Raw genomic sequence first — 10,494 nt, forward strand, 5'->3', positions numbered from 1 at the left:
AGTGCTAGAGATCTGACCTGTCACAACTTAGGGGCTAGCCTCCGCCTCAGTCTGTGTCAAAGTGAATACCCTGGCAGGAGCAAGACTGTCACTCTGCTTTTTCTCCTCCTTCTTAGGGTCAGGACCCACCACCTGCCCCACAGAATTGTCAGTAGATATTGGCCGAAATGGAGGCTAGACTACAGAGAACAGAGGAAGAACTCCGTCAGATGAGGCAACAGGCCCCTCCACAGGTTGCAGGGTTGCTGATACAACAAAATGTTCCGCCAGTGCCGGTTCAGCCTGTGGCTGAGAACAGGTGGGAACCCCTGTACGAAAGATTCAGGAAGCACCAACCTCCTACCTTTGAGGGTGGGTCGGACCCACTGCGGGCAGAGCAGTGGATGAACATGATTTCTTTGATCTTGGGCTTTATGAGGGTTGAAGGAAGTGAAAGGATAGCTTGTGCTAGCTATATGTTCAGGGATGATGCCCGCATCTGGTGGGATGTGGTGAGACAGCGGAGGAATGTTGCAGTCATGAAGTGGGAAGAATTCAAGAGTGTCTTCAATGAGAAATACTACAGCATAGCAGTTCGAGCTGCGAAGGTTGATGAGTTTATCAACCTGACACAGAATAGGTTATTAGTTACAGAGTATGCCTTGAGCTTCAACAGACTGGCAAAGTTTGCGCCAGATCTAGTGCCAACAGATGCAGCCAGGCGAGACAGATTCATACGGGGATTGAATGTGATGATTGCCCGTGATGTGAATATTACCTTGGTTCCAGAGACTACTACTTATGCATGAGCAGTGGATAAGGCCCTTACTACTGAGAGGGCTGAGGATCAGATATGGAAGGACAGCGCTGTTAGGCGCGATGCCAGGAGGACGGTGCCTCCTTTCGTTGGGTCTAGTCGGGGCAGTGGCCCCAATGAGCACAAAAGAAGGGTTCCAGACTCATTTACTCCTCCTAGTTCTGATAGGAGGGTGCGGGGTTCTGTTGGTGGCCGCCAGGGCAGTGGTGACAACTGGAGGAGTTTTCCAGTGTGTCCTTGATGTAGGCGACGACATCATGGTGAATGCCGGATTAGGGCATGTTTTGTCTGTGGGAGTGCCAACCATTTGAAGAAAGAATGCCCACAAATTAAGAAGGAAGAGCCAAAGCAGGGAGACAGTCTCTCTCCCGCCAGGGTATTTGCTTTGACTCAGACGGAGGCGGAGGCTAGTCCCTCAGTTATGATAGGTCAGATCTCTAGCGCTGGTCCTCCAACTCTTCTAGTGGGTCGGCTCTGGGTTCTTCTGCGACTCGCGAGTCCAACTCGTGCGGGTTTGCAACTTCATGCACAACCATTGCCATAGGCACTGATGGCTTTATGGCCGTGCGGAGGGATGTGTTATAACATTCCCCCGCTTCCTTCTGCTCTCCTTTCACGCTTGCTATTCCCCTGGGAGTTGGGAAATTCATAGCTAAGTGGTACACGAAAGTTATCGCCTTCAATTCTCTTAGGGAGGGTCTCCCTAATACCGCATTGAAGGCTGAGGCGCAATTTACCACGACAAAGTTTGCCATTATGGTGGTTTGTCTGGGTTATTCTCCCATGGTGAGGGCTAACTCAATTGCCCCTAGGGGCTGTATTAAATCTCCTGTAAATCAATACAGGGAGGTATTGTAAGGCTTTAGGTGCCGGATGTTTAGTCCAATTTTCTCGAAAGCGGGGCGATATAAGATGTCCATAAAGCTTCCATTATCCACCAAGACCCGATGCACCCTCACGTTTGCAAGCTGGACAGTCAACACCAAGGGTTCATTATGAGGGAAATGTACAACTCGTGCGTCTTCTTCGGTGAAGGTTATCGAGTCATTCTCGCCCTTAAAATGCTTCAGGGGGCGTTGCTCCAAACTTAAGACGCACGGTGGTGGACTTCGTCTGGCCTCCCTGGCATATTTGTCTCTCCCCTTTCTTGATTCTCCTCTGACTCCTGGCCCCCAAAGATGGTCCTAACTTCTCCTTGTATTTCTGGGGCTACCTCTCGTGCCCATGGCGAGGATACTCCTTCTTCCGGTCTTTGGTTCTCTTTGCGGATGTATCTGCCCAAATGTCCCCTACGTATAAGCTCTTCGATTTCTATTTTCAAATGGGTGCAATTTGCGGTGGTGTGGCCGATATCTTTATGATACTGGCAGTATTTATCGAGGTCTCTTTTTTATCAGTCTTTTTTCATTGGTGGGGGCCTCCTAAAAAGGGACCTGGTTTTCATTTGTGACGAAGATATGTTCCCTAGCATGGGTGAGGTCGGTATAAAAGGTGTAGGGGACTTGCCTGCGCTCATCATCTCTTGTCCCTTCATAGGTCCTCTTCTTCTTTGCACCGCTTTGGTTTTCCCAGATTGAGGGTTTTGGTGGGGACCGGTCTTTTCCGGCCTTAAGGCTCGCGTGACCATCCTCTACACGAATATAGTTTTGTGCCCACTCATAGAAATCGTCCAAATCTGTGACCTCTCTCTTGAGCATGTTATCCCATAACTTACTCCCCGGGCGTACTCCGGCCATGATTGCCATTTTTAGCTCTCTATGGCTCAAGCTCCCTACCTTGGCTGCCTCCATATTGAACCTGTGGATGTAGCTCTTTAGACTCTCATTTTCTCCCTATTTCACATTAGCGAGGCTGGTTCCCGACATTGTGTAATCACGCACGACGTGATGTCACTGGAGAAATTCATCAGAAAATTGTTGACAAGACCTGATGGACCTTGGTCGAAGTCTTTTGAACCATTTGTATGCATGTCCTTTCAACATGACAGCAAAGCAATGGCATCTGGCCCCGCTACAAATCCCCCTTAACTTCATTAGATCGTTAAATGCATCTAGATGGTACTTAGGATCCGTATTTCCTTCATATGGGGTCGTATGAGGTTCCTTGAAGATGGCTAGGAGCCGGATGGCTTGGATTTCCTTAGTGAAGGGCAATTCATGGTTGAACTCATCATTGATGGCTTGTCCCCCAAATGCGGTGATTATCTTGCTTTGGAGGCTCCTCATTTCTGAGTCTAGGTCTTGTCTCCTCTTGTTCAAGGAGTCTCTCAACGTGGACGGGTTAGCGTTTCCCTTTCCTTTGTCTTCCCGGGGCGCCATAGGAGGTGTAGTCCTTTTATCCGCCCTTTTCTTGTTGAGATCTTCCCGTAAGTCTGAGAGTGTTTTCTTTGAAGTGACTTTGACTTCGTTACGAGGGTAAGCGTTGTTCTTCTGCTCTGGCCTCTGGGGCTAGTTTGGGGGTCCGGGACGTTCGCGCTGCTTTTTCTAGGGGATATTACTGGTGGAGAGTCAAGTCCTCCCATCGTCCACTAGGACTGTGGTTTCTGCCCCCTCTTGACCTTTCTCTTTTTGCCTAGGGAGATATATGTTTAATTTCCCTTGTAGTAGGCCATTCAACACCTCTTGCATGTTCTCTAAGGTGGTTTCTAGCCTTTGTTTCTTACGGTGCAGTTCGCGTATCTACTCTTCGTAAAATCAAGATCTAGAACTCGAGCTCACGGAATGGACTTGGGGATGCTTGTCAGGCCTGCGCGTCGATGGGCCCGGAACTTGCCAGCCGGAGTTCAGCACCTGCGGCGGCCTTGGGGGCGGGAACTCACCAGCATCTCTCACAGGGGCAGCTGCTGACCTTGGACGATTCTCATCAGGTGGGACGGCCGGGGATGAGGTCCCCTTTTCATCTTCGTGAACCCCGGGCTCCTTTAGGACATCCACATTTTTGGGTGGAGGAGGATTCTTCATGGAGGCTTTCAGCTGATCTCCGTCAAGGTGGACCTCCACCTCTCGTGGCTCTCTCAGTCATTTAGAACGTCTTGGCATTTTTTCCCTACTGGAATCAATGGAAGAACAGTGGCTTAGCACTTATCCTTCCCACAGACGGTGCCAAACTGTTGACGGTAAGAACTCGTCTACGAAATATGGATGGAATACTCAAAAACTTAAATCAATATCTAATGAACTCAAATGGACTTATATAAACTTGAAGGAAAATTGCAAGTAGGAAATAGAAAGAAAACTCATATTTTGCTCTTAGATTAATCTGATCTTACAAGAATTTTTTCCAACCCCTTTGTTTGAGGGGTCCGAATCCATTATAGTGAAGCTCTAATGGATTATGATACATTGTGGTCCCAGGGGACCATGTGGTATATGGGAACATCGTCAGGATTGTGGCACAGGTAGTAGTGGTGCAGAAGGTTGTGGTGTCGGCTCTGGTACATAGTCAGGATCCGTGGGGATGCCTCCACTACTTATTTAGTATGCATGTCAGATAAGTGGTACCAGACGTAGTGGTGTAGGTGGTTGTGGTGTCGACTCTGATATATGGTCAGAGACATGTAGGCCATGTCACCACTCCTCGCACTCCCACTACTTGTCTGGCATGGGTATTCGGATCAGACATACGGGGTCTTAAAGGTCGTACCCCTACAAGCTTCATACTTGTATGATCTCTTTGAATTATACTTGGGTTTTTACCTTTAAATGTTGAAATCTCCATAGGTCTTCATAGGAGACACGATCTTGAGGCGCATTTCGTGAGACACCTGGTACATGCAGGGTCGCGGTGCGAGAGGGGGCCCTTGGGTCGTTGGCGCGAGGCACTTGTAGGCGAGGCTGTGCCTCGCGAAATTGGCAAGGGGTGAAACAGGGCACTCAGGGTGGCCACGCAAGACGCCTTGCATGACGCGGGGCTCCATAGGAGACATGGGAGCTTGCGAGGTGCATGCCTCACAGGAAGGCAACACGCCTAGGCTTCGCGAGAGGGGCAGTGCGTATAGGCCTTGCGAGATGGCTGGGGCTTTGCAAGAGGGGCGGTGCGCCTAGGCCTTGCGAGATGGCTAGGCTTCACGAGAGGGACAGTGCGCCTAGGCCTCACGAGATGGCTAGGCTTTGCGAGAGGGGCGATGCGCTTAGGCCTCGCGAGATGGCTGGGCTTCGCGAGAGGGACGGTGTGCCTGGGCACCTAAGCGCATTTGAGGCGTGGTCCTGGGAACCTAAGCGCGGCACTTAGGCCCGGGTCCATAGGACCTTTAGTGAGGTAAGTGTGAGGCCTCATGTGGGGTGAGACAGGTCAGTCTTGCGAAGACCTTGTGTGAGGCCTGGGTCTTTCAGGATCATGTCCAATTTGTGGTGCTCACAGGCATATATGTGTGAGACCACATTATTATGTGGATATATTTGGGTTACTCGGCACGAGGCGATCCTAGGGAGCAAGCTAGTGGGAAAGTCACAATGGGATCAATTTTTGACTCGATGTGAGTCAAGGGGTATATTGGTTATATAGTACAGTACCGGGATATTGGGTAATGGGAATGATTATTTGATGATATATTTGGGGTTAGTGAGATCAGGAGGAAATTCTGGGAATTTTGACTATTTTACCCTCAGGGGCGTTTTTGGGATCCCGAGCATTGGGATTTACTTGAGGTTACTTAAGCTTGAAGTAATCTGTTAGGAAGAAAATACGTTCAAAATAATTTTCTTTCTCTCTCTCTCTCTCTCGCTCTCTCTCTCTCTCTCTCTCTCTCTCTCTCTCTCTCTCTATCCCATTATTCCTTATTACCGTTCATCGCATTTTCGAAGGAAACTCGAGTTTTAGGACTCAGATTCAACCAAGGATCGAGTCATAGTAATGCCAGGAAAGATTGGAAGCTTATTAATAGGAAGATTTAGCAAGAAACGATATAATCAGAGGTAATTTAAGCTTTGAATTTCTGAGTTTCCATTTCCTAAAGTTTCTTAAGTTTTGAATTGGATTCTATGTTTTAATGAGTTTTGGAGTTGTTTGAAGCTTGGGTTTTGATGGTTTTGGGCCATTGAGATGATTGGGAACTTTGTTTTTGGGATTTGGATATGTTTGGATAGGTTTATGGAGTGTTTTGAAATGGGAAAATGAAGGTTTTTGGCTGAGTTCCAGGTCAGGTCGCGGCCTAAGCTTAACGAAGAAGAGAACATGGCTGAAGGGCATTAGGGCCGCTGCGCCTGGTAGGCAGGCTGCGGCGCGAGGCGCAAGCAGAAAAGGGCAGGGGCCTCTGTCTAGAGGCTGGCCGTAGCTCAGGGGTGTGGGGCCACAGTGCTTAAGGGGAAAGTTGGCCTTAGGGAGGTTTTGAGTGTGGGAACTCAAACCTAAGGGCTCGGGGTCAATTATACTACCCGGTTTAGTAGGATTTGATGTCCCAGAGGCTAGGACTCGATCCAGAAGCCTTTATTTACTCATTTGTGATGAGATTCTATACTTGGTTATGACTAGGTTATCGCTAGGGGTCAGGATCAAGATCGTGCTTATTTTACATTATACTCAAACCTGAGGTAAGAAAACTGCACCCATTATGTGACATACGTGATTAGGGCTTGGCCTAAATACTGAATATGGTTTTGATTGGGCATTGGCCCTTGTAAATGTGCATGATTATGATTATGCCTGTGATTATTGATGAAGCATGTTGAGTGCTCTATATATGGATGTTTATTATATGATGAATGCCTGTTAAGCATTATATACTTGAGAAAAGCATTGACTTATTAGTCAAGGACGACAATAGCGTTGAGCGCTGGTTGTAAAGCATTGACTTATGAGTCAAGGAGGCAATAGTGCGCTGAGCTCTGGTCAATATGATTAGATCTAATCAGGAGCGTATTACATGCTTGTTCAACCCAATGGTCGTAGAAAACTAAAGTGTCAGGTACAGTAGGTCAGCTCCAAGGCTGATTATGTAGAGGATAGGGCAATGGGCCCCAGGGTGATTTATTAGTCCCAGAGCCTAGGGCGTTGAGACCCCAGTGTGACTTATTAGTCATGTGCTTGGCAATGTGCCCTGATATAATTCTGTTAATCATTTGTTTAGGGCATTTGGTCCCATATGATGTTGTAGTCCTTTATTTGAATCGTATGCATGCATGAGTAGTGTTATCACTGTTGAGCGTGCTTGACATGCATCTAAATCTGTATATATTGTTCATGCACTTGCATTAAGTTTTCTTACTGGGCCTTGGCTCATGGGTGCTACGTGGTGCAGGTAAAGGGAAAGGAAAGCTAGACCAGCCATGAGTTGGAAAGCTTAGGTGGCAATGTGTACATATGCGGCCGCTTGACCACCACGACCAAGGTTTCCCAGAGGAACTAGGGTGTAACCCTATTTTTTCCATTTAGCTCGGCGGGTTGTAACTTTTGAGTTGTAATGACCATTTTGGAACTTCAAACAACCTTGTAAACGTTATTATGGGATCCCATGTACAATTTAATGTTTTTAATGAAACATCCATTCCTTTAAACTGAGATTTTTAACCTTGGACCAATAATCACACTTAGATGCATGCTTATGGCCTAGTTACTCGGTTAGCGAGTTAAACACTATTTAAAGTACACAGTGTAACGGTCTTGGTTAACCAGGGCATTACAATTTTAGGGCCTTTTGTGTTCGACACTTAGTCAATTCCTTTAAATAGGCCCTTTTCACTGAACCCACTAAACCCACCTATTTGAGGATCATCTCCAGGGAATGAAGTCTCTCCCCAACCGACATTTGGACCTTAGTTTCCTGGTAACTAAAGCAAATCTCATTAGGTCAAGGCTTCTCAGAGTAGAACAAAGATTAAGCAACCTGGAGCTGACCAAGTTTAGCCAGTCTAGAAAATCTTGGGAGTTGGCATCTCGTGATATCTGTTGGGGTTTTATGCCATAATTAAAATCCAAATTCTTTGTAATCTCATTTTATTATCAATAAAATAATAGAAATCATTTTTTGACTTGGTCAATCACTTTGCTCACATGTTTTATTTTCATGTTATTTGTTTAATATAAACTTCTATTAAATCCCAAGTATATAGCTAATCATATTTATAGTGACGTAATCACAGTGGAATATAAATATGATTATATGTTAAAAATAAGTTAGTCCTAAGATTAGTCAGTGCACAGGATTTACAGTGACTTTCCAATCTACGATATGATCTACTTACACATTGTAGTGTTATGTTCTTTCCAGAACATTAGCGCAGTAGGTAAGATCAGATGTATTTGTTACATCGGACAAGACCGATATTGATAGTTGATAAGATAAGTAAACATACCGTTATTATCTATTCTAGTCATATCATATAGTTGACCATAGGTCAATTCAATCTCAATTCTGAGTGGTTAGTATTCTAACTGATTGTATTATTTGAGTTCTTTGACTTGTTCGTTACCAGCATACCCTACTGACTAGCCCATACTTACATCTTGGGAACTCGGTAATATAATTGAGTGGGAGTGTTAATCACATATATGAACATCTATAGCTTTTGATGAAGAAGTGAAACGATGGTTTCCTTTTAGTTTGGTTCAAGGTGCTAAATGATAGAGATCCCATTTCAGTAATTAAATTAGTTTACTGAAATATCATTTACAAGGAACCAAGTGTTTTAAGGATAAAATACAATGAGGGGTAAAACGGTATTTTAGTCCCATCTCATTGTAGACCGTCTATAGAGGATTGAGTGACAATTATAGTTGTAACAATGGATAATTAATAGAGTATCTATATTTGTTATAAAGCATTCTATGAATTCAAGAGTGCAATTCTGAGTCTTTAGTGGAGTCACGAGGAATTAATAAGTTAGTAAATTTATTTGTTAGATTTATGATAACTTATTGGAGCTTGATTTCATAGGCCCGTGGTCCCCATTTTACCTTGGATAAAATCATCTAGATAGTCTCAATTAATTGATTTAATTATCAATTATAATTATCAAAGTTGACCAGGTCAATTTTGGATAGTTTCACAGAGTTATGTAATTTTGAGTAGAAAAGAGAAATTATGGCAGATTTATTAATTAAGATAAATTGGCATCTAAATTAATAAATAAGTTTAAATAAGGTTCAAATTATAAATAATTAATTTGATAAATGATTTAAATAATTATATAATTAATTAAATCAATAGAAAATAATACATGCCTTGATTTTAAGTCCAATGGGCTTATAATCAAATGGGAAATTTCACGGGCCTAAAGCCCATAATAATTTCAACCTAGGGCTTCAAATTTGCTATTATTTTATTGATTTTTTAATTAAATTAAATGACCTAATTAAGTCTATAAAAGGAGTTCTTAGAGAGAAGTCAAAACACAAGTCACAAGTCAGATTTTCTGATAGTTTTTAGATTCTCTCTAAATACAAGTCCTTTTCTAAGCATCTTTGTTGTTTTCTCTTCTTCTCTCTGTATCTATCTCATGTGTTGAGAATTGCTCACTCTAGTCTAGGTGATTCTAAGGATACTTTGGAAGAGTGTGAAGAAAATAGAAGATCGGTTCAGTTTCTTGATAATACTCTGTGACAAAAAGGATACAAGGGTTAGTGAAACTGAAGGAAGGACTCATTCATTCCGATGCGTATAGTGTAAGTATTCTTATCGTTGTTTCTCTTTGAATTCAATCTTAGAAACATTTTCTAGGTTATCTCAAATTAATTTATTTAATATTAGATCTACATGAAAATAAATAAAGATCCTGTATAAGTTTCCCAACAACATCAACTACATAGACGGCCTGGAGAAGCGGCTAGCGGAGGAAAGGCTGGAGAACATGCGTGTCATGGAAGAAGCCCGAGAAGCCTAGGAGGATCAGGAGTTCGAGGAAGAGCTTCAGGCGGGGATGGAAGCTTTGCACGCTGCTCCAGGTTAACTACCCCTCACCTTATATCACACTCCCGGGGTAGGGGATAGGATAAGTCCCAAGCACGTTTGGGCTTCCCTAGCTCTCCTTCGCTGTGGACAAATTTCATATCGGCGCTGGATTAGGGAAGAATTCCAAGATTACATAGATCTAACAGACGTGTATCTCCACCACTCGAGGAGATAGTAAACTCCTCGGGGCTTTGTACCCCTAAATCTAGTGACGTCTTTCAACTCGAACTAGTTTTGACAATATGGTACCAATATAAGTTGTGAGGTCGGAAATAGGATAAGACACCCTCACTGTCTGCACCGAGGCTTAACTCACGGTGGGCCTCTGCGCATCTTATGTTGTGGCATTAATTTACTTAGGGGAATACTCTTAACAATTTAATTTGTTCTTGCAGCACACATGGGGTTAGCTGACATTGCCCGGTCAGCCCTGAGGCTCAGAGCACCCCCAAGCTCTTCAGCGTGAGAGGGGTCATCACGCCCTCAGGAGCATCTAGAACCCCCTTCTCTCACCAAGAGGTAGAGGGTCCCTACTCCCCCCATAGCCATTCCTATAGTCAATCCACCCCCGATACTGGAGATCCCATCCTCACCCGGGCCAGAAGAGGTGGCACAAGAGCCGGGGCAAGAGGCGGTTCAAGAGCTGGTTCAAGGGTCGGTCCAAGACTTGGAGCAAGAGGCGATGCCACCCCAAATCCTTCTTCTGGTGTATCCCGAGAAATACAAGGGGGCCCTGCTGGAGCAATACGAGAAGATGCTTCACCATTTTGAAGCAAGGCTGGAGGAAGGTAATAAGGCTCTGAACGAGACAGCT

Source organism: Humulus lupulus, chromosome 5, assembly GCF_963169125.1.
Source record: "Humulus lupulus chromosome 5, drHumLupu1.1, whole genome shotgun sequence".
In the NCBI taxonomy this organism is placed as follows: Eukaryota; Viridiplantae; Streptophyta; class Magnoliopsida; order Rosales; family Cannabaceae; genus Humulus; species Humulus lupulus.